At 30.4% G+C, this 26,645-nt stretch overlaps 1 long non-coding RNA gene across 1 annotated transcript; it reads right to left on the bottom strand.

Annotated features, from left to right (window-relative positions):
* Positions 1 to 5,252: 5,252 nt before the first annotated feature.
* LOC143049036 (uncharacterized) lies at positions 5,253 to 18,667 on the bottom strand. The gene is made up of 3 exons (XR_012970015.1): positions 18,348 to 18,667; positions 6,968 to 7,053; positions 5,253 to 5,800 (listed from the first exon to the last, which is right to left on the bottom strand). It is a non-coding gene; the product is annotated as an uncharacterized LOC143049036 (long non-coding RNA).
* Positions 18,668 to 26,645: the final 7,978 nt, after the last annotated feature.

The raw sequence follows: 26,645 nt of genomic DNA, 5'->3' as shown, positions 1-26,645 counted from the left end.
TTAGTTATTTTGAAGTTTTATGCACACTATTGCAGTACAGATTACCAGTAGCCATAAAATCACTCTTATCAGAATTCTGATAATTAAACAAAATTAATTTAATTCAATTTCAAGTGGAATACATTATTCTGTCGATTTATTACTGATTAGCCGTTGGCATGTTTACACAGCAGAAATTTTAAGATAACATTATGGACTAAGGGAAATAACTCAATTTGAATTGTCAAAATGTGTCCTTTTTTTTTATAATAACAGAAAGTCGTAAAAAAAACTTCTCTTTGAACAAGGAAAACAATTTTATTAATTTTTGGAACGCACTTTGGATTTTTAAGTGTTTCAGTTGTTGTAATTTCAAAGTTTTGAAAGTTAACGTAACTTGGTTTGTTATAAAAATTTTCAATTTTGTTAACAAGAGGTTTTCCGACCACCATATTTTAATCATATGTATATGCAAACAATTTTTTTAACAGATATATAACTTGTTACAGTATCTATAAGTACAATACCTTAAATCATACAAGTTACATGGGAAATTGAGTACACACTTATTGTTTATTTACTAATTTATACATGTACAAATATCATTAATTCATATTTGAACCAACATCAAAAAAAAATAGCGTCACAGATAGAAAACCAATATATTCATACATGCACCACATAGAAATAATCAGAATCACAGAAAATCTTTTTTTCTAATTCATATAATCACTATATCACATACCATTTTATATGATTGCGGGCAATATTTATTTACATAGTTTCTTAGATAAAGTTAAAATACCATGTTTTAAACATGTTAAACAGATTGTAAAATTCTTTATATTATACCTATTATTACATTTAACATCATAGTCAAGCAATAAATCAACACATTAATGTACATCAATGTAGTAGTATATACAGTCAAAATGGTATCTCATTAAATTAAAATATTATCACTTTAAATCAATAATGCACCACATTCAACAACAAAAAAACAACACATTCAGTTATAATAGTATAACACTCCATCAATATAGCATCACAATCAATTTAAAAAGCATTATATTCTAATAAACAGCAGCCCATTCAATCCAAATAGTATCATTATTAAAAAAAAGTATTACATTCAATCTAACAACATTGCATTCAATCAAAATTGCATAAAATCAATATAACAGCATTGCATTCAATCAAAATAGCATTACATTCAATCAAATTAATATTACATTATTCAAATAGCATCACACTCATACAATCAAAATAGCATATTCATTCAAAATAAAATTACACTTTATCAAAATAACATCATATTCAATTAATGTTGAATAATATTGGATCAAAAAAACATAACACTTAAGTTAGTTAAGAGCATCACATTCAGTTAAAATTTATTGACAGCAACCCAACAATTACTTGTCAGATTCATATAAAATTCATGGGCTGAAAAATAAATCTCAATACCATCACATTCATTAAATAGTATTGCATTCAATTAAAATATCTTCACATTTAGTAAAATAGTATTACATTCAAGCTTAATACCATCCCATTCAGTAGAATAGTATTGCATTCAATTTAAATCACATTCAGTAGGTATTACATTCAAGCTAAATATTATCACATTCAGAAAAAATAGTATTTAACTAATTCTAAATACTATCACATTCATTTAGATACAAATGTAGTATTACATTTAATCTAAATAGCATCACATTAAGTCAAAAAGAAGTATCAACAAATCTTAATATCATCACATTCATTAAAATAGAATTACATTCAATCTAAGTACCATTACATTCAGTGAAATTTATATAGCATCACATTCAGTTAAATGGAATCATCAGTACAAAACAGTACCTGTCATCAGCAGTATAAATGCTTTTGATTATACAATATATACCGGTAATGTAACATAATTTGTGTAACACACCCACAGAATTGATTTTAAAGTTAGACTGTTCACGGTATTTTCTAAATATACTAATATCACAAACAACATAAAAAAACATAAGTTATTTAGTTTTTATCTTATTATTTACTTTACCCATTACATAAAACTAACATGTTTTTATTTTTCAGGGGAAGAGAATTCAGAAAAAGTTTTTCAGAATGAGTAATTCTGAAATCTTTCTTCAACAATGTCCCTATAGCATGTTTAAGTGGAACACTAACAGGAAAACATATAAATGCTTTATCCAAGCCGTTGCTTATAAGCAATTTTAAAGTCATTTCTGTAAGTCCAGAAAAAACTAATTTAAAACTCATAGTATGTGAAAAGATTAAAGGCAGCTCTTTTGAAAAAATAAAAACATTTATAAGAGTCAAATTGACCAGTTACTTGTTGAGAGAAACAATTTTCCTGTAACTTTAATGTTCATGCCAATGGAATACATTGCACATGCTATGAGCTATGCTTATCATACATTTGGTGGAGTAAGCAAATTACAGTAAATAATGCTGCTTTTGGTTGCCTGTACTCAAATCAAGATCCTGAAGTTTTGAATTGTATTATCACAGATCTCCAGAGTGTTCAGCCTCGTTTTAGGCTTGTTTTTAGTACAACCGTAGTCGGTATGGGATTTGACTCTCCCTCAGTGACCCAGGTTATACATTGCAAACTACAAAGAAGTGTAACAAATTACCTTCAGGAAATTGGAAGAGCTGGAAGGAGAGGTCAAATGTCCACTGTCACCTTATACTATACAAATATGGACTTAGCAAAAAACCTACCAGGAATTCAAGACGAGATTATATCTTATTGTAGGCATGAAGCCTGTAACCGAGAATGTCTTTTTGAAATATTTGGATACAAAAAATCAAGTAATAGTCCTGAAGGTTGTTTGTGTTGTAGTTTTTGTTCATTACAATGTAGGTGTGAAAACTGTCAGTTGGTAAGAGTAGTTGATGAAATGAACTTGTAAATACAATTTGGTCATGATATTTAAGGTGACTATGGGATATTATATTGTTTAATTAGAAGTACGAATCACTTTAATTGTTAAAAACTTTTAAAGAATGGGGCCTGGTTAAAATCAAATGGTAACTCTAAGAGTACTGTTTATTTGTATTGAAATAATAGGGGTAATAGATGCTTAAAAAAAATGACAAATAAAAAAAAAGAAGGTGACATTTCTAGAATCATTCCAAATTTGTAACATTTTTTAATTTTTACAAAAACCTGAAATACACATTAAATAGTTTTACTAAATATAGAATACAGACCACAGATGTGTTTCTGTGTTTTTTTTCACATTTATTTTGAGAATTCATATCTTGAAGGAAAGGGGAGACAATTGGCAAGGGAAATAAGTTATCTACATCTAATTATTACATTTTCATTGTTATCAATGTCTGTGATAACATATAACATTATAAGGCTATATAGTAACAGATAAAAAATTCAATAAATAATCCATCAATGTTCTATATGGAAAGTAAGAAAATAAAAAAAACTAGTAATAACTACAATGTCCAACAGTTTAAACAAGACATGAAGGGATAATTGACAACACTGATTGTACAGGGATGTCTGCAGAACATTTAAAGTTTATAGTGTATAACCGTAATTCATTACTGTAACTCTGTATAAATTGTAACATTTGAATAAGTCACTTGCCAAAAACTACATAAGTTAATGATAAGTATTTATGCCTCTTCATCATATAAGACTCACTCCTGATTTGAACTTCTTTTTTTTTCTGCAGGTCATCTTGCACTGGGTTGTTACTGAAATTATAAAAACAAATATTTTCATCAACAAATTTGTAATGTATATCTCTGTGTTTGTATATGTACAATGTAATATAAATGATAGCAATATACAATGTAAATGATACTTTTAAACTGCCATTTAAGTGCAGCTCAATATGACTTACTCCAGGTTCTGTATTTCTCATTGTCTTAACCATTCAATAAAATAACGATATCTTTGAATAAAAAAGTAACAGCTTGAATTGTTTTTAATGAAAAATTATGTTGAAGATCTAAGTAATCCTCAAAACAGAAACGTACACTGAAAACAAAACATAAACATTTTTTCAATCAAGGTTTAACAAACCATGACTTGGCTATTCCATTATCTCTTCTATAATGATTTCATTACATATTTATATATTGCATCTGTGCTTTTTGTGTGCAGTTACATTGCATTGACTGTATAGCACCTTGTTTATGTGGTTGACTTGGTGTTTTCATGAATTTGGATAATTGATGTCAATAAAGAATATGCAGTCAACGTCAATAACGCTAGCATGCATGAATCTGGAGATTCAACAAGCGAAGATGAAAATACATCTCAAAATAAACAAACAAATACTGAAAAGATGGGAACCACTAACCAGTCTCCGTCTTTTTTACAAAATTTCAATGTGACAAGTGCAAATTTCAGCTACAATGCTTCAAATAAAAAGGATGCAGCTCTTAATATGAACGAGCCTGAACACCAAGGCATTCCAGCAGCTAAACATAACAATGAAATTAAAAAGACAAAAGCTAAAGCTAAAAAAGAGTCTGGCAAAAAAAACGGTCCACAACAACTCAATAAAGACAATGAAGAGAATCCTAATCAATCAACATTGTTCTTTCATTTCCAAGGAAACAACAATGTTGGAACGCCTGATGGACGCAAAGACAAACGCCCGGCAACAACACCAACCAACCAAATTCACGAACGAACATCAAACATTCAGAAACCAAAGGGACCCTAACTATTATCCAACTCAACTAAATGTACATAAACTTTATAAACATTAAATAGTAAAATTATCTATCTATTTCCATGAACATTTGTATATATCTACTTTTTTTTTATTTATAGTGTAAAAAACAAACAAAAAAAAGAGCTTTTTGCAATAAAAGATTGTATGTGTCCAACTGATGTTATGGCAAACATAAACAATGTTTTCATTTTATGTTTTTTCATGACTTTTATTTATTATGTAAAAAAAAACAAAAAAAAGAATACGATATAATATTAGATTATATGTGTTTGAATAATGATATCGAAAATGAAAAGTACTTATCTTCCTTACACATTGTATATTGTATTTGCGTTAATAAGAGTAGTACATGTATACTAACCAATCAAAAAGAGAAATATGACACAATAGATCATACGTTCTCAATTGACGATGTAGAAATAGAAAACAGTGTAATGTTTAATTTATCTTACATGTATATGTATGTTTATTCACAAAATACCAACAAAAACACAAGCATTAAACCAACAAAAAGAAAAAACTTTTATTCACTACTTAACAAACGATCATTAGTTCTAATATTCACGTCATTAGGCTGCATTAGTTTAATTCAGCTCATCATCAAAACGCTTTTATTACATGTATGCACTAATTGCACAAACGAATCTTCTATTTTCTGCAATTCAAACAAGGATACTTGGAAAATATATCAACCACTAAATATTCCTACGAAATTACAAATATGGTACGCAACCATATGTCGTATATCACTATACACCGCATCACACAAAGGAAGTACGAAACTAATTACATTCATATACTTTTGCACCATACTATCCAGACACACATACTCCACAACCAGCTATGCTAATCCTTTCCACGCAGTATATTCACTTGAAGTACAGATCCGTATTTTATTAAAACACATGACACACACAACAGCTTTAAGTGAACATTCAAAAATCTCCAAAGAATTCTACACAAACAGACATCATTTCCAGGTTCAACTGTATGGAAAGTTTAAGACGTCATCAAAAACTGTCGAGCATATGTTTCATTTGATCACAGTTATAACGTCGTTGAGCGCTCGAACAATCCTTATTGAACAATCCAAATATCTGAAAATAGAAAAAGTAATTTCTGAAAATCAAGCTCCTATATACATACAGGTACATGTACATTTTACACCTTTGAAAAAAGAAAAAAACATATTTAAATCTATTAATTTTACAGCACAAAGTAAAATCAATAAGATGGCTGCAAAACTGTATTATTGTAAAAAACACATATTATAATGATACATATATACTATATATACTCATGCATTACTACTATTTTACGTTTAGTCTTGGTTGTATTGTATACAACTACTTAGAACAGTTAGTTTTGATGTATATCTCTGTGTAATCTTTGCTAATACACGTATAGTTCATTATTTAGATGAGTAATAATTTAAATATTTGCTCCTTGAACTGCCAAGGGTTAGGAAAAAAAGAAAAACGAGATAGACTATATATTTGGTGTGAAAATCAAAAATGTGACATCTTGTTTATTCAAGAGTCCCATTTCACTGATAAAAACATAAATATAATAAATAATGAAACTAAATGTAAGATATACCATAGCTTTGGCAATTCCCTATCTAGAGGTGTTTCAATTTTAATTAAAGATAACATAAATCACAAAATAATAAATGAAATTAAAGATGAGGAGGGTAGGTTTATTCTAATTAATGTAGAACTTGATAATAACATCTTCACTTTAGTTAATGTATATGCACCAAATATTCAAAGAAATAGAAATCCTTCCTTCAAAAAAATAAACAACTTAATTGAAAATAATAGATTAGGGATTTTAATACTTGGTGGGGATATAAATGAAAGTCTGACTGAAAACGACAGAAAAAGTACGAGTACACAAAAATTTAATAAACCTGTAAATAGTTTGAAACAATTAATAAAAAAACACAAGTTAGTTGATATATGGAGAGAAATTAACCCAAACAAAAGACAGTTTACCTGGAGAAGGAAAAATAACTTTAACATAGCAAGCAGAATAGATTATTTTCTTATCAGCTCCGATATAAGACCACATATTACAGCAGCAGTTATTAGACCCGCTGCTATTTCTTACACTGATCATCAGGCAATTTCGTTAAAGCTAAGACACAAAGCACAAAGCAGAGGCCGAGGTTTCTTTAAAATTAATAACAGTATATTGAATGACACACAATATCAAAAGCTCATTAATAACTTAATTCAAACTTACAAACAAAAAATACTTACTACGACTGTAGATCCTCGAGTTAAGTGGGATGTTTTTAAAGCTGAAGTAAGAGACATAACCATCAAATACTGTAGGCAAAAACAAGCTGAAAATAAAAATGAAATAATTAAATTAGAACTGTCATTAAAAAAATTGAATGAAAATGTAGAAAACTCACAGGATAATAATGTTCAAAATAGAATAAACAATGCTGAGAAAAAACTAGAGAATCTATACATAAATGAAGCAAAGGGAGCTCAGGTTAGATCGCGTGTAAAATGGACAGAAGAAGGAGAAAAAAACACAAAAATTTTTATAGGCCTTGAAAAATCCAGACAAACTCATAAAAATATTTCTGCACTTACGAATGAAAAAGGAGAAATTATAACAGATTCATCTGAAATTTTAAAGTTAGAAAAAACCTTTTATGAAAATTTATATAAAAGTACAAATCCTAATGAAAATGAAATAAAAAAATATATAACAGAAACAAAAGTGGATAAAACTCTTTCTCATGAGGAAACTCAAAATCTAGAAGGGGAGCTTACCATAAAAGAATGTACAGAAGCTATTAAATCTATGAAATTAAATAAATCACCAGGCATTGACGGGCTCAGTGTAGAATTTCATCGAACCTTCTGGACAAATTTAAAAGAAATTGTTGTTAAAGTTTTTAACACATGCTATCAAAAGGAAGAAATGAGCACACTACAAAAATAGGAGTAGTCTCTTTATTATATAAAAAAGGAAACCCACTTCTTTTAGACAACTATAGACCAATTACTTTACTCAATGTTGATACAAAACTTATGGCATATTCTTTAGCACAACGTCTTAAACCAATACTAACTAAAATCATCCATAGTGACCAAAATGGTTACATAAAAAATAGGTATATAGGTTTCAACATTCGTCAAATTCAAGACATAATAGACCATGCAGAATACTTTAATATTGAAGGAGCATTGCTCTTCATAGACTTCTCCAAGGCCTTCGACTCATTGGAATGGCCATTTAGGTATGAAGCACTCAAGAAATTTGGCCTTCCAAATTCTTTTATTAAATGGGTTAAAACTCTGTACAAAGACATAACTGGTTGTATGTTAAACAATGGGTGGGTCTCATCACCATATAACATTAAACGTGGTATTAGACAAGGCCGTTAAGTTCCCTGATTTTTGTTATTGCTGTAGAAATTATGTCCTGCAGAATAAGACAAGATAACAACATCAAAGGTTTTCAAATTAAGCTAGATACTAAAACGCACAGTTTAAAGATTTCTCAATTAGCTGACGACACAACACTTTTTCTAAAATCAAAAGATGAAGTACGTCACACTCTTAATATCATTGAAATCTTTGGAACACTGTCTGGTTTAAAATTAAATAGATCAAAAACTGAGGGCATTTGGTTAGGAAAATTAAAACATTGTAAAGATAAGTTTGAAAATATAACATGGAATAAAGGACCAATAAAAAGTCTAGGAGTTTATTTTGGAACAGATCGAGCTGCGCAGCTACATTAAGGACGCAATTTTGTAAATTTGACGAAAAAAGGGGGGTGGAAACGGAATTGTCAGAATCGGCTTAATGTCAAATATTTCATAATCGTACATGGATTATAACGAAAGGCCGTCTGATTTTTCATCACTGAACATAAAATGATGACCCTAACACTGTCACGTGACATGCCATTTTCATATGTTAAAACTGTCGTCTGTATTTGGCTCGAGCACAACCTTTTACCCTTCACCATTCTCATCCAAATTTTAACAGTAGGTTAAGCAACTACCAGTGTCACTTAAAAGTGCTGGGGGTTTGAACAGTTTGTTAAAAATGTTTATTTAGAATGATTTTACGTCTTTGAAGGTCAAATTCCGTGATTTTGTCAACTTTGCTTACCTCGTATGACTCTCAGAAATAAAATTGGAGAAACCCCCAGCAAGATTCATGATCGTATTTACATTCTTAAAATAATTTTCATCAGTTTCTGGCATTTGTTTGAGATTAAAAGGTTGTGCTAGGCCAAAATATTGAAAATTAAACGAAAATTCTATTGTCGGCAATATTTTGAAGCGCAACAAAGATCGCGATTTTGAATCGGTACCGGGGAAAGCGAGGGTTGTTTCCGCGTTTAACGAGAAATGATATAATACGTTTTTTAAATATAAAAGCCGGTGTTTTTAACATTTATAAGAATATTTACACTTTGAGTGAGTGAATAAAAGTACTCAAGATACATACGATGTGTCCGTTTTTATTTATGGGACTTTACTTAAATCATTTCATTTATTTTATATCTGCAGGACACTTAAATAATGGAAGATTAACTATGAAAGATATTGATTTACTAAAAACGGTATAATCTACATTGATCTGCAATGATGTTAAATACAAGTTTATCAACATGTGTCTTTTCATTTCAAAAGGACCTATAGTCTTTAAAATTTTTACCAAATACATTTAAGTGTACATACCATGTATACTCTGACATATCTGAAAAAAATTGCAAGCGTAATATTCCAACAGAAATTAAGGAAGAACTCTACATTTTTAATGAACTTAGACAAAGAATAAATTTTACTTTTACAAACTCAGTCTGTGATAATACATCTAACAAATCTAACAATGCAATAACAAAATCTCCAAATTTCAGTAGTAATATAACCCTATTTTTGCAACCCCATTTATACATGTACCAGTAATCAGTGTCAGATATGCCAGAATAAATTTACAGAAATTCTATTAGTTAAATTGTGACCGCAAAATCAACCATGGACATATTTGCAACATAAATATACTACACAAAATATAGAAATAAATATATCTTTAACATCTCCTTAATGTTATAGAATTAATTTTGCACCCATTAATTGTATATTTGATTATTTTAAAATCTCTGACTCACATGGTAAGATTGTATTCCAAGAATTTAAACAATTAATTTATGAAATAATATTGTTACAAATTTATGCTTTAGCACAAATTTAACTATCTTTTAAATCATAATGTATCTTTGATATACTGGTATAGGGGATCAAAGCAATATGTTTTTTCAAGTTTGGATATAAAAAAACTATCATGGTTCTATAACATATGTATAATTTGGTTTATCATATGTTTAGTAGTAAATACTGTAGTTTTGCATATGTGTCAGTGATAAATAGCCTGCTGTTTAATCCATGTCACGCAACTTTGATGCACACCCTTTATCGCATACCCTTTATCACACCCCTACCCTTTATCGCATTCCCTTTATCACACCCCTATTTTTTTTATTTTTTTTTTAACATGAAGTTATTTTTTATTTATGTACAAGCTTAAGAAAAATTTTCCTCAAAGGTCATTCGGGAGTGACGTAATTTATTGAATGACGTCATTGTTTGGTATGTGACGTCACGAACGTCAAGTTTTCATAGTTTTCATATTTTTTGGCACACTAAATGCAATTATAAAATTACAATAATAAACAAAATATTTTTAAAACAACAGCACGCAAATTGTAAGGTATAAACCCAGGTGCTTCGGATAAGTTCTTTTTATGCTTTTGAAGGAAGACAAAAGTAGAACTGAAGGTAACCCAGTGCTATGGATCAGAAAACAGTTCATATAATATAATACTCTCCTGTTGAAATATATGATAAAGCGTATAAAACATGGCAAAATCCGTATCACATGCCGTATCACCCTCGACCAATATCATCCCTCGGGCCTAAAGGCCCTTGGGCTGATATTGGTGTCTCGGGATAATACGACATATGATACGGATTTTGCCATGTATTATTCTCTATTTAAATTAAAACGATATGAACGTACAAGTATCTTAATTGTAACAGTTATCATTAACATATAAAAAATTAATGTACAAATGTATTAAATTCATTATCTGTTACCCTTACTTTTAAAATGCAAACAGCGTGAGTCACCTAGGGAATATTGTGTTTTGTCATATTAAATAACTGTCCTTAATTTTTTATTGTCAGCAATAAGAACAAATAATTTTCATTCCTCACATATATCTTCTTCAGTTTAATTTTAATTTTGAATGTTACTGGTCTGTAGTACAATGTATGATGCTTTCTACGATTGAATACATTTATTACAGTGCTTACAATGAATTACCATGGTTTCCAAGTGATATAAAATTAATGCGTTGTTCGGTCACGTTTTGACTATTTTTCCTTATTTAAATTCTTCCATAAGTTTTTTTTTTAGCTTTTGATCATACACAACCTTCTGTCCAAGTTTCGTACAAATCCAGGATAGTTTAGGAAAGTTATTAAAATTTTAAACTTTAGCTGCCACAGAGAAAATGAAATGTTTACTAAGAATAAAAACCCCATTTATAAGTAAACTAGTACAAAACTTTAACCGCAGAGTGAATATTTGTGGAAGCCGCTGCCAACGCAATGTAGAATCGTGATGTCTCCCTTCTATGACAAAAGTCGGAGACTCAACGAAAATGAGATGTGGTATGATTGCCACACATGATCAGACACAAAATGAAGTGGCGATAAGCAATGATATGACTTCATACATTCTTAAATAAGTTAGTGCTAATAATATAAGTAAAACAGCATATTCCAGATAGTAAAACTTACAAGTAAATGGTCAGTATGGACTTCTTTTACATCAACAATTGAAATAGGCAATGACCCAAGGAACTCATCATTTCAGTTTCATTTTTTCATGCCTCGTCTTCTTTATCGCTGCCATGTTCTTAATGCTGAGATATTTTAACCTACCCAGCAACTGTAAAGTGCTACAATTTTAATGTAAATAGCACATAAACAGTTACCAGCCAGGTAATATGGCATAATGCCAAGAGTTACCCTGCCTGATCTTCTAGGAAGCTATATATAAAAGTAAAAATAGCATGTGCATGTTGAATAAAAAAGTTTACATCAGCAAATACCATTAAATTACAAAACTAAATAACATAATGAATATAAACAAAGGTGGAAAAACTATATAATGCCTATGTACCAGACCGTATGAGTAATTGGACCGTACACGTTTCAGTCCGTACTTTTTTTTAAATACTCATATGGTCGACCGTACGCGAACGATCTGACTAATATTAAGAAGTTAGTCAAGTTTATTGGATACAAATGCATATAACAGATCAACATAACTTTACTCTCAAATTAATATAAAAAGTTCAATTGTAATTGAAATAAGAAGTTTATATTCAAACTATTTAAAAAAAAGTCATGCTTATTAAATCTGTTAATCTCTTATATTTAGCATGTCCATCAGTAATTCATTACTTGAATTATGGCCACTGAAATTGAAGTTATTTGAAGTAAATACAATGTGGGAGGGCAATTGTTTTATAATATTAAGCAAATTTACAAAAAGTGCAAATGCTTAGGATCATGCATGAACTGCAACATGTTAATATAAAAAAATATTATGTTACTTGTGGTAGCAAGTGTTACCTTGGGCGAGAGAACCAAAATAGCATTCAGATTTAAAATTAATAAAATATTTAATTTCAATTGTTCGCTTGTTCACTTTATCCATCTAATTGTTATAATTTCAACTTTTAAAACTAAAAATAAAGATTTTGATAAATCTTTATTTCAATTTAACTCAAATGCGGGGTAAAGCAACCAACAATCAATCAATCAATCAATCAATTTAACCCATATGATTCAAATACATGTATAGTCAGGTCCATATACTCATGTGGTCTGGAACACTGATATGGTTTTATAGCTGACTATGAGGTAAAGGCTTTGTTCATTGTTGAAGGCAGTAAAGTGACCTATATAGATAGCTGGTAATTTCTGTTACATTTGGTCTCTTGTGGAGTGTTGTCCCAATGACAATCATATCACATCTTCTTTTTTTGTATATAAAATCTTGCTTAAATAACAAGATCATTTTAGTAAGTTGGTAGTCATCCAGAACCCGCTTCAAATATATTATATTCAAGATGTACATGTACAAGGTAGGTTTCATGTTGGTACAAATGTACGTACATGTACAATGAATGTATTTAACTCAAAGCTGACATGTCAACATAGCTGGCTAACTTAGCATACATTTGAATTTTAATATTTATTTCTCACTTGCCTTCCTTTCTGGCATGCAATTTCTCGATATATATAGTAAAATTGTACCCAGTTATAGTGAAAAGATTGAAGCATTCATGGAGTCACTCTAATAGTGACATCATGACATGACAATCAGAGATCTATTGAAGTTTTTTAACATAGATGACGGGAAATGTTTATGTATATACAGTGTAGCTGGCACATGACTTCTTTTCTGGCATATATGTGCCTATGTATAGTATATTGATTTTTTTTGTCCTGTATGAAAATGAAACGCATTCAAAAATGATGATATGAAAAGCAATATGTCCATAGGGTTTTATGTGATAATTATTACTCAAACTGACTATATATATAGAGATCAATACATGATCTTTTCCATATCAGCCTGGGTATCATCCCCAGACCCCCATATCATGTGAATAAACTGGAAGTGTACTGCAGTCATGTTACGATATTGAAGATCTAAACACACTGCAGACACATCGGTATGGTTCGAGACCTTGTTATCACTGCACGCAGTTGCAAAGAATGCTAGTTTAATTGTCACTTACAAGCAAAAGATGTTAATGAAAAGATTCGTGCACAACCAAGACATGCAAATACAAAAAAGCTATGATATAAACGTGTGGAAGTAAATGCATGCATCCTAAACATACATGCAAAAATAAAATTAGAGATGAAAACTTAGATCAGCTGACTGTGGTATCTATGTTCAATGTATATGTATAGCCTTTGATTTATAAAAATAATACATTTAAAATGTAACAAAGTTTATTGTATTATTGAAATGTTTCTAATGAATATTTAAAAAAAAATACCTGTACTAAATGGTCAAAATACTCATATGGTCCGGCCCGTTCATACCCCAACGAGTATATATACTCATACAATGTATGGTCCAGAACATATACTATATATATATATATAATGTGTTTACCAATCTGTCTAGTATCAATATTTGAACCATGGTAACAGTATTACATGTCAACAAGGCTGAACACAAGCATAGTGTGTTCACAAATCAGTCGTAGGAAAGTGTCATCTTATTATAATTACATGTATGTAAAAATAACATCTTTCATCATGTTCATGTATCTCAAATATCAGTATTATTATTATTTGGAGTACTGTACAGCTTAACTAAGCTGACAAGGTCATGTTTACAATTAGTTGAAGATAAAGTCCACGTAAAATATTACACATAACTACGGTACATGTATATGTCACGTGTAACATTTTTAAAACAACGCTGATCAAAGAGTGTTTACAAATCAGTTGAAGAAATGTATCAAACAGACATGACAGACAAAAGTGAAAATAACATGTACATGTATCTCAAATATCATTATCGTTATAAACTACTGACTCAATACTGTACAGGTTTTTAATACATGCCTCAGTAACTAAACTAATTCATGTAACGTAACGGTACCCAAATTGCACCGAGTACACAAATTGCACCTATTTAGCAAAAATAGCAGCGGAAATCTTCTTACAAGATTTATTAGAGACTAAACAATTTGTATTTTTATGATTTGATACTATGCACGTCTTTCAACATAGGTAAACATATTTAGATATACACAAAGCGTTTACAGTATTTATCAACAGATGAAGTGTTAACTGAAAAAGCAAAATGTACCAAAACGTCGCTATGCGACGTCATCAAAACGTCATCTTTTAATAATAAGCAAATACAATATGTTTCAAGTATCCATTTCTGGAAAAATGAAAAGTAAGCATGGACAAATATCCAATTGTTCAAAATATTTGAAAAAATTAAACAAAAGCTCTGTTATTCGACTTTTGAAGATGCAAATTTAAGCACGGATGCAATTTGGTTACTCCTCATTACAGAATCATTGATGGTTTGGAGGTTAGTTCAGACCAATTTTTCTATGATTCCATATGGATTGAAAATCAAATTGGTGTACCTATATAATAAAGAAGGATACGGCTACAAAATAAACACAAAATTGAAATTTTTGTCTTGATCATAAAAAAACGTAGTCGAAAAAACTGTCAAAATAGGTGCAATTTGGGTACCGTCACGTTAATTATTGAGTCTATATATAATTCCAATCGGTCATAAGAAAGTGCCAAAGTAAAAATAACAAGTATTGAAAGCGTGACATCACAATTCTTAATAGGAAGAACAACCAAGAGACGAGGATAATATTGAGCTACGCCTATTAAACGATAATTTTTAGAATTTTTAGAGAAGCTTTAAGTTAATTGCTGCATAGCTATCAGTATCACAAAATGAATGACTGAATGGTCTAGATCACACATTCAGCAAGATGGTCTGGGTAACTGCACCAATTCTGGTATAAATATATCACTTTCCTGGCTTAAAGACTATATGAACATGATAAAGGGGTATAATTTCACCTTCTTGTAACAAATGTGCCCCCCCCCTTTTTTGTGTATATCTTCATTTGTAAAGAAAATGCATCAAACATTCATTAAAATCAACAAAAATGTGAAAACAACAGAATGGATCAGTGCAAATAACTTATTTTAACCGAGAGAATGCATAAATTAGGCTTGTTAGACACCCAACACTGTCGGAGGTACAAAATCTCAAGTCGGAGGCCTACTACTCCGTTTAAACGTACCGTTTCCATTTTTTGTGATGTTGTTGGGTTAATTCTTACTAAATATCTATCTAGATTAACACAAATTCCACATTTCTGTCCATATTTCCTCGTTTTCGTCACATTACAGGTGCTCGAGAAAAGTGTTGATGCAAGCTTCTAAATGAAGCCGGTATTTTTTGATTGGCTAAATATTCGTAGAAGGCGGGGCTTAATACTCGACAGAAAATCGCCTAAATCATATAATTTATCCATGACTTTTTATGATTTTTCAATAATTACCCTGACTTGGACCATTCCGCATCCTAAGGCAACGATTGCTGCAACGTTGTTCCATCACAAACTGGTGAACTGGACATTTTTTTCTCCATCATGGCGTCGCGTGTACACCGACGCATGAATATTTAATGAGATTGAACGGAGTTATCTGCCCTTGTCGAAAGTAGTGTGGAAACGGCCTTAATGTAGCTGCGTGAATGTGATAAGCTGAATACTGAAAAAATAATACAGAAATGTGACAAATTAATAAGTAATTGAAAAAAAGAAATCTTACAATGATAGGTAAAATAACAGTTGTAAAATCTCTTCTTATACCAAACCTTACATATTTAGCTTCAGTCACAAACCTACCACATGAATTCATTCAACAGTTTAAAACTATTATCTACAATTTTATATGGGATGGTAAACGAGAAAAAGTCAAACGAACCACACTAAGCAAAAATACTACGGAGGGAGGGCTTAAGATGACAGATATAGATAATTATATAACTGCACTACAAATAGCATGGATCAAAAGACTTACTGCAGATGATTTTGCTAACTGGAAAGTAATTCCGACATTTTACTTTAATAAATTTGGTGCTAATTTCATGCTACTTTACATGAATCTAGACAACATTTACTCTATACAAAATCTACATAAAACTTTACCAAAATTCTACTTAGAAATTGTAAAGTCTTGGTTCAAAGTACCAAATTTAAATAATACCAAACTCAATATGAATTTTAAAAACATTAGACAACAAATCTTATGGGGAAACAAACTGATAAAATTTCAAGGAAAATGTTTAGTTTTTATAAATTGGATAAAAGAAGGTATTATATATGTTAATGATATAATTGACCAAAATGGTAATATCTCTCAAGAAATAATATCTAATAAAATATCCTCAAAATCCAATTTAATGTTTGAAATTTCAAAACTTAAATACGCTATACCAAGTGAATGGCTCAAGGTACTTCAATCAGAAAAATCAATAAAATCAAAAGTAAAAAATAAACTTAACCTTTGCATTAATAGAAAAGAAAAAAATAAGATAATAAGTTTACAAGTAATGGAAACAAGACAGATATACACACACATTAATAGTGGAAATGAAGACACGCCTTCAAGTTTCTTTAAATGGAAACGTGTCCTAAATTTAGATTCTTTAATCCCAATTAAATCAATGCTTAACTTTGTATTTACTTATTTAAAAGATAACAGATTAAAAATATTTAAATGGAAATTGCTGCATCATATCCTTCCTTGTAAACAACTGCTTTTTCAATGGAAGATAAAAGAAGACAGTAAATGTGACTTATGTAATGTAACAGAAGATTATAAACATTTTTTTCTAGAATGTCATTACTTTAAAACTTTTTGGGAAAAGATCAAAATACTATTATAGTCGCCGTCAGCTGAAATTCGTAGCGGTTATCGGTAAAAATAATCTAAACTATCAATCGCGTTCACTCGAGATATAGTTTTTCACATTCCATTCATAAATCGCAAAAAGAAAAACCACTACTGACCTACCTTTTAAGTGATCGCACTGTAATAATCCTGACCTTCACTTTTTCATAGACGATTTTGAATGGTGGAATCAGCCATTGTTTTTACCGGAAGTGTTTCCATGGAGTTCAATTTCATAAAATTTGCATAAAGCGCGGGAAACCTTATCACATCAATGAAAGGAACATTTCAGGAAACTGCGTACAGTGACGAATGTCATATGTAAACAAATGATGCTCATAGAAACGAAGATGGCGGAATAACAATGGAAAATATTCTGGAAAATGTGAAGGTCAGGATTATTACAGTGTGATCACTTAAAAGGTAGGTCAGTAGTGGTTTTTCTTTTTGCGATTTATGAATGGAATGTGAAAAACTATATCTCGAGTGAACGCGATTGATAGTTTAGATTATTTTTACCGATAACCGCTACGAATTTCAGCTGACGGCGACTATAAACAAAGTTAAAATAGGTCATCATATCCTAAACTACAGAAATCTCATTATAGGATATAAAATCAGTGATATTAATTATTATGATATAAATCTGTTGGTGACACTCATCACATTTTCTATTCACAAGTGCACCCACAGTTCAAATTATAAAACTACAAATTTTGATGTGTATGTCCTGTTCAAAAAAGATTTTTTGAACTACTTAAATATTTCGACACTTTCAGGTGGTAAACATGGTAAAATTTTGAAAGAAGTAAGCTTGTACATATAATAATTATTCTTGCATATATGTTATATGCTATATTTATGCAGCAATACATGTGTCTCAATATTATTTAATCTTAGAACCACGTGCTGTGGACTTCGTCATGATCATGATCAGCGACAGTGATAAAAGATTTAACCCCTACTATTCTTGAAGCATCCTTCATGTAATATATCACATATTCATAAATAAATAAACTTATATAATGTACTTCAATTCGCAACCAAGTATATACACCTACATAATTAATATAACAAACTGCTTCGACTGTTAATTTTGCCTCCATCGTGTGATCCTTGATCAATAGGTGATGACCAGGTCAACTAGCATATATACAGAGTCAAAGCGGTTCACGAATGTAATTTTTTCCGGAAATTAATTTCTGTAGTAATCTGTATACATACTATTGTTACATGTAAATCTAACCTTCTATTATTATTATTAATTTACTGAACAATCTCCCTGTTTGTTCAGTAAAACTAACACTACAGGGGTGCCCTGTCAAATGCTGTAGACATGGTATTCATTATAACAGCAATAGTGCAATAAATCAGATTTTAGATAAAAAAAAAAAAAAAGAATGTAAGTGTGCTCAAATGTTACATTTTATGCATCAAATGAAAAAAAAATATTTGTTTTAAAGTTGGAACAGTTTTGGTAATTGCAGTAGATAAAAATAAAAATTTAAAAACAGGATAGAAATGCTGGACCAACCTCCTTTTCTACCTGTTTCTAAGCCATGTTAATATCAAATTTCAAGACAATAAAATGAAAATGAGGAATGTGTCTAAGGGACAATAACCTAACCAAAGAACAAAGCTCTCCAATAATGTATGGGGATTTTATATTTATCATCAATACCATACATTAAGTTGAATTTACCTGGATCAAAGAGGAATATCTGGAATTTCCTCATCATCCTCTTCATCATCAGTACCAAGGTCTGCTGTTTGATTGTTATATTCCTCGTTATCTACAGAAATATATCCTCTACCTACCCTACCTAGCATCCTATCTAAGTCAATGTCCATTTTGATCATATCTATATTTGAAGAAGGCTGAGTTGGTAAGTTAGGGAAAGAACATTTTCTACCATTAGTATTTATTTTTCTCAAACTATTACTGACAACTCTCATATTCTCTGTAGAAATAATTTTACTATGTCTGGAAGCTTTTTTGGAATGTTGTGTTCAGCATCAAAATTCCTGCATATTTGGGAAATGACTGGTGCTGCTGCAGTAACAACAGAAATAGCTGTTTCAGTTTTATTAGTGCCCAGACCCCTGATCAACTCTTTTTGATTCCTTACAGAATGTTCCTGTACCAAGTCGGCCTCGATGTTATTGCCTTGTCCACCTCTCAAATTAACCATACTGCCTTCCAACACTCTAAGTTTTTCCAAAGGAGAAAGAAAACAGGTTACTTTAGTTATGTAATCGACACATTCAAATAAGTATTTTGAAAGGCAAGAATGTGCATAAAACATTGGGATGCACACTTTCAGGTTTGGAATGATTCTAGAAATGTCACCTTCTTTTATAGTGTCCTCCATTTGTAGGTAGTGTAATCCTCTAATTGTTAAATTTGTACTGTAATTGAATAATTCGTCATTGCTTTCTGAAGGTACTTCTGTACGCATAACATCAAATTTATGAAGTATTTCACCTGATAGTTCCATCATTTTGTTTTCTTTGGTGAGTCTGCTTGCCTTGCTGATATTTTGTGGATAAGCTGTAATATTTTCGAAATTAAGGTTAAAGAGTTCAAATACCTGTTCTCGAATCAGCTCCCTTACAGTAAATTTTAAATTCGCTGTGTGAATTGAAGTGACCCTTGACTTTGCCATTAACATCAGTTTTCTTTAATCTATTTCTCCAAAATGTCAAGGTACCTAATTTGTCCATTGAATCCATCTTGTAAAGTGCTTTAAAAGTTTTCTGTCAAAGAAAATTGGAAATATATAATTATACTGAGATAGAGTAGCATTATACTGTTTTCATTGGATATGACCATCACATGATTCAACGGTTATTTTACGTATCTGACGCCTTGTTTCTATTTTTTCATATATTGATCCCATGTTTAGAATCATATGTATGTAAGTGATCAATGTCAAAAAATTCTTGCTAAATTTAGATAGAGACATCATGACGTCACACATAACAAACATGTAATGTTTAATACAGATGATGAAAATACAAGAATGATAATGCAACAAACTATGCAGTTGTTAAAACAAATTGAATTTTCAATTACATGTTTAATTTCTTGCAAAATACAGTTAAAAAAATGCAGATCCATATACATGCATAATAAGGCATTGACCTCGTCAAAAGTCCACAACTGATATACATGCTTTAACAAAGTCTTTGTCTATAGATAAATATAATAAAGATGTTATCATGTTTGAGGAATATGTACCCATGTGTTCATTCAATACTAAAGATATGGAAATTTTATAGAAAATGAACATACTTTTCCCCTTGTACTCTCCATATTTTGCAATTCTTACTTGATAGAGAGAGGATTATTGCATGGAGTGCTACTAGCAATAATTTCCTTCTTGAAAATTTAGATATCAGTTGAAAATGAACTTAGAAAGCCATGTCTAAAAATTAAAAAGATCAACAGACAAAGTCACAAAAAATAGTACACAGAACATATTGGACAGAAAACATGAAACTTCAAGTAGAATTTTACTCTTTGCCGGTGGGTTGCTGTCTAATCCCTGGATAACCCACATCTCCTTTTATTCATATGTCAATTTAATTAGTGCAATTCCATAACAACCAAAATTATCTGACTAAATAATTTAGCACTGAATTATAATATACATTATTTGAGGTAATATTTTGCCAAACCATCACTAATTATGGCTGCATTCTATAATTAAAATGATATTTTATTCATACAAACTTCTAAGTAATCTTGTTTAAGATGCCACAGCTCAATAACAAATGGTCTCAAATGATCAAGTCTTCCTGATGTTGTTGGAGACGTAGTTTTTTTGCGCCTTCAAATCTGACTTTGGTCAGTTGGTCACCAGATGCAATAACTCCAAATTCATCTAACATTTCAACTGTTCCTGAACAAAAATATAGAAGAGCTTTATATATATATATATTTGTTTTTGTTTATTTTTTTTTTTTTTGCACATAAATCAGGCAATATATTACATCATTTTGTTTTTTTGCTGCCTTTTACTACTGAATATGTGGTGAGTGCTTTTTCATTGTTTAAGGCAATACGATGAATTAAATGGTATAATTTCTGTTCCTCAAATTTTGTGCTTTTTCACATATCCTGAGTGGTGTGAGGAAAATATTTACTGAATAACTTATTGTGACGACAAGAAAAAAGATGTCCATGTCTGAAAAACATCAAAATGTGTAGAATTTTATTAAAATTGCAACAATTTTAGTTTTGAAAATGAACCACTTTAAAATCTAGGGAATCAAGTTTGATTGGACTTCAGCTTCATCAAAAACTACCTTGACCATTACATGATAGATATGGAAGAGGAACTTCTGTATCTACTGGCCTCAAAGTCAGGTTGTTGATAAGTATAAAACTGAGGACATGCTTTATTGCCGATGACACAATCATGTTCAAATGAAGTCAACATAAGAAATTATAGGCCTGCATGCAGCCTTTAGCAATGATAAAAACCCAAACTCTGTAAGGCTTGTTTTTCCCAGCCCCTAGGTTGCTGTGTAGTATATATTTTTTTATTGTTGCTTGTCTTTTTGTCGATCTTGCTTTTGAATATAGTGTTGCCTGTTTTAAAACAATACACGATAAGTCCTAGTTGTATATGAAATAATCAAATTTAGTTTAAATAATGTTCAAATGAGCCGACCGTGCAAGGGCTGTATAGGCAGTCAAGGTCGTTAAAAACTTTCATTTTAATGAAGAACATTGTATTAATTTATGATAAACTGTTTAACAAATACAAAATGTTTGTCGAGAAAATAATTTTTATTTACTTTGCTGGATCATGGGAATTTACTCAGATATATACTTCCATAAAGGAATGTTAAGTTGTTGTTTTTTTTATATTTCTTATAAATCAATTAAACTGTTTTCTTTTTACTTTCTATTTGTTAGATAATTTTACACTTATAAATAGTAATTATTTTACTATTTATGACCTTAAATAAATTGCGCCAAAAAAAATGGTAAAATATGGTATGGATTTTCACATATTTGAAGGCCACGCAGTAAACAGTTGTTGTTTTGCATTCTCATTTTTTTTACCATTAGTCGATTGCTGTCTCAGTGAAGTTCGTAACAATTCTGTTTCTTGTAATAGATGACAGATACATACATCATCTAATCAACTATAATAAAAATCCTTCGTTTTACGTATGTTTATGTTCAAGTTGGTGACTCGGAAAAACAAACAAAAGATAAATATTTTTTTATTACCTGCCTATCGTATCGAGAAAGAAATATAATAACATTATTTCCACAATATCCAGTTTCAAAGTTCCACTTATATTTCCTCAGACTGTTTACAAAAGTCCTTGCTTGACTTCTTCCCTTACTGAAACAAAATATAAATTTAAAATTAGAAAAACACTGTAGATTTGCACTAGATTTCTCTACTGATTTGTATTTCTGTTCAACCCTGTAGGTAAACAATAAAGTGTAGTCACCCTTATGTGGAATAGTTGATGACAACTGACTTTTAGTAAGCATATTAATTGTTTACATGAGACCGAAAATGTTCATTTGTATCAAATACATGCTATGACGCTAGATATATATATCTTGGGAACAATCTTGGCTAAAATCTTATAACTTGTAAACAATAGCTAAAAAAGGAAGATTCTTTGTCATTTTTTAAAGTTTGGCACGGAAAGTGTTCCGTTTGCAAAACAAATGACATTTCATAGACCGACGTTTTACAAAGATTTGAATGATGTTATATTAGTTGAAATACTACTTCTTTCATTTTCGTACCTTAGGAACAAAAACTGTTGTATTATCATTAACTCCTCTTTGTATAAGAATTTAAAAATATGACTCTTGTATAACAACTTATTGGCGTACTAAATTATAATCCTGGTACCTTTGATAACTATTGACGTTAGAACAGAACTATCAGTGACGCGAAAATAACAACCAACGATATCACAATATCTGGTCGATATTCGGCAACATCAAAATTAAAGTTTAAAGAAGCCTGTATATAGTTATCAAAGGTACCAGGATTATATCTTTCACCTCATTTAGAAGTTTTGTATAAAATTGATAAAATACAAAAACAATATGTATTATAGTTGAATATCATGCTGACCTCTAACTTTAGTTACTTATTCCAATTTTAATTATTACTGCTCAATGCATGCTTTATGCCTCACTTGGTGTTTTAACGTTGTTAATACGTGCGTTCCTGGTGAGTCGTAAGTAAATGATACCAGCGTTTGGCGTACAGTTGTTTTTATCCTGGTATATATGATGAGTTTATTAATTACAATTTCAAATATAAATCAAACATAGAGTGAGTGTAATTGGAAAGTCTTTACGTTGTGATTAATCGATATTTTGTTCATATGCAAGTTGGTTTTCAAAACTACATATCATTTCCTCGTTTACATATGATCATATATGATATATTTTATGAAATGAACTATGAAAAGTCCAAAGGTGAAATAACACTACAGATAGGAAATCTACAATTCATTATCGTAAAGTTTAAGTCAAATATTCTTTCTGGCATTATGAAAAATAACTATCCAATGAAATTTAGGCAAGATTAGCTAATATGCTAAGATTGTCCACGAAAAAAATAACCAGCACAGAAGAAAAGACGATATGTCTCAGAACTCACGTCATAATTCGGCCTTCAGTATCGACAAAATCCTTATTAGTCAGCTTACACCCGACAGTACAGCAAGGCTTAAGAAATATGAAATAGGAGAAAACAAATACAATAATTACTAATGTAACGTAACTAAATCAAACTTTGCATCTATACTACTAAAGGAAGAGACCGATTTTATTGAACTGCAACTCCTTTGAAACAATACAAAGTCGGAAATATTTGTGATGTGACGTAGAAATGTAGTGTTTTGTTTGGCTTTATAACTATTTTGATCTGAGCGCCACTGATGTAGACGAAACGCACGTCTGGCGTACTAAATTATAATCCTGGTACCTTACTATTAACACCACTGTGTCGATGACACTACTGGTGAGCGTTTCTTCCCTGAGGGTTTCACCAGCCCAGCAGTCAGCACTTCGGTGGTGACATGAATATCAATTATATGGTCATTATCATAAATTTCCTACTCCTTCCTGTTACAAAATTTTGAATTTTTCGAAAAAAACAAAGATTTTCTTATCGCAGGAATAAATTACCTTAGCTGTATTTGGCAAAACGTTTTGGAATTCTGGGATGTCAATGCTCTTCAATATTGTACTTGTTTGGCTTTATAACTAAGTTTTGATCTGAGCGTCACTGATGAGTCTTATGTAGACGAAACGCGCGTCTGGAGTACTAAGTTATAATCCTGAATGATCTTTATTCTCATAAACCAAATACATAGTTACAGAGAAGATATTACAATAATATATATAACATATATACGATATAGTATGTGTGAAATACAAAATTAATATGATAAATATTTACACAAATGATAAATAAACATATAGTTGTATTAACCAGGAGGATATACTTTCACAGAAATAGATTTGATAAATCTACAAAGTTTCTCAAGCTCAACAATATTTTGGGTTGAACATACTTGTTTGAATTTGATAACATTTATATTTTTATTACAATAATGTGGTAAGTATTTGCATCTTTCATCTTTGAAATAATTACAAGACATGATATAATGGTATTCATCACCAATGTCAGCTGAGCCACAAAGGTGACACAATCTTTCAGATCTTGGGATGTTGCGCCACCTTCCAGTCTCGATGGGCAAACGGTTATTCCCTAATCTAAATTTACATAAGGTTATTAATAAATTAAATGGTAGTACTGATAAATAGTGTTCAAATTTAAAAACATTTTTGTACAATCTATAACACAGCCCCTTTGGCGAATTGTTCATTTCTGTTGACCATTCTTGAATGAACTGATCTCTTAATATTTGCTGAACACTCAATACAACCCAACGTTTCTCAAATAAGTTGTGACTTTGCCATATATCTGACATTCCACAGTCATCAAAAATTTTCTTTATATATAATATCCATTTACTATCATAACCATAGTTATTGAGATTTACATATAACAGCTTATTAGGCGAGTGACTTATTTCAAAAAGACGCTTAGTTAACGACTTTAATGCACCCACCTAACACACGGCTGTATTATATATCATTCGAAAGCTGTTTATCTGTACTTTCTGTTTTGCCCGGTCGTAAAAAAATCGTACGGTGCAATTTTTGTTTAATAAAGGTCAAAGGTCATGAAAAAACATTCCAATTTTTGCGATTACTAAATAAAACGCCATTTTCTAATTCTTGTACCATAAAATTTTCCAAAAGATCGTATGAACTTTATGGAACATGATACATAATTTCCAAATCAAACAAAAATACAAGATTCGATGCGCAAAATTTCTCGAAAATTTAACTTTATCACAAATCTAAAAAAAATGAAAAATTATTCAAAAAGCAAAGAATATCTTGGGGAATCGATATTTTTATGCTAAAAAAATAGATCAATGTATATGTTTTAGGTCAAGGAATATTTGTTTTGTAATTTTAAGATGCAATTATAAATTATTGTTCATGGAACAGCCTTCTATTGAAGTGTTTGCAGTTGCCCAAAAATCTGCCATCTGCAAATAGCGATCAATTTGTTAATCTGTGTTAAAATAGCACATCGCTAATTGTGAATATCAGGGAGGAGAAGGATTTTCCATAATAAAAGAAGGGGTATTTAAAGTAAGAAAAGAGTATAAGCGAGGTTATTGAGGTTAAAATATGTATTTTACGAAGTCAAACCTTTTTACTTTTTGTAATCATGTTTAAATGCAAACATTACTTTGCTACTAAATCGTAGGCAACATTGAAATAAGTAACCTTGTTTAGAAACACTTGGTTGTCTAAAGCGGGATGTAAACGAACTAAATAAAATGCGGCTGCTTCTTATTTAGTTTAAAATCGTGTTATAGTAAGTCATATTAAATGTGTTTAGAAGTTCAATCGCTTTAATTATTTGAATAAAAGATGCTTTGAGTATTTTCTACATAAGCTTTAAAAAATACAAATGCATGTCATTGTGTATGTTAAACACTATAAGCAGTTGTGAAATAACAAAATGAAAAAGTTAAATACCCTTCCTGACCTCATAAGATCATTCGCTGTTTTAGGAGTGTTCGTTTTCATGGTATGCTGTGTCTTTTGGACTGTTGTTCGTCTCTTGGACTTTAATTTTATTTTGTTCATGGTTTTAATTAACTTTATTTGATTCATGGTTTGAGATGTTGATTGTCCCTTTGGTATTATTTTACTTTGAAGACATTAACTTGCTGTAATAAAAATCGGCCAAAAAATCACCTCAAAGTAAAGT

Source organism: Mytilus galloprovincialis, chromosome 10 (assembly GCF_965363235.1).
Source record: "Mytilus galloprovincialis chromosome 10, xbMytGall1.hap1.1, whole genome shotgun sequence".
Lineage (NCBI taxonomy): Eukaryota > Metazoa > Mollusca > Bivalvia > Mytilida > Mytilidae > Mytilus > Mytilus galloprovincialis.
The sequence above is the reverse complement of the archived record's forward strand: the minus strand, read 5'-3'. Positions and strand labels throughout refer to the sequence as shown.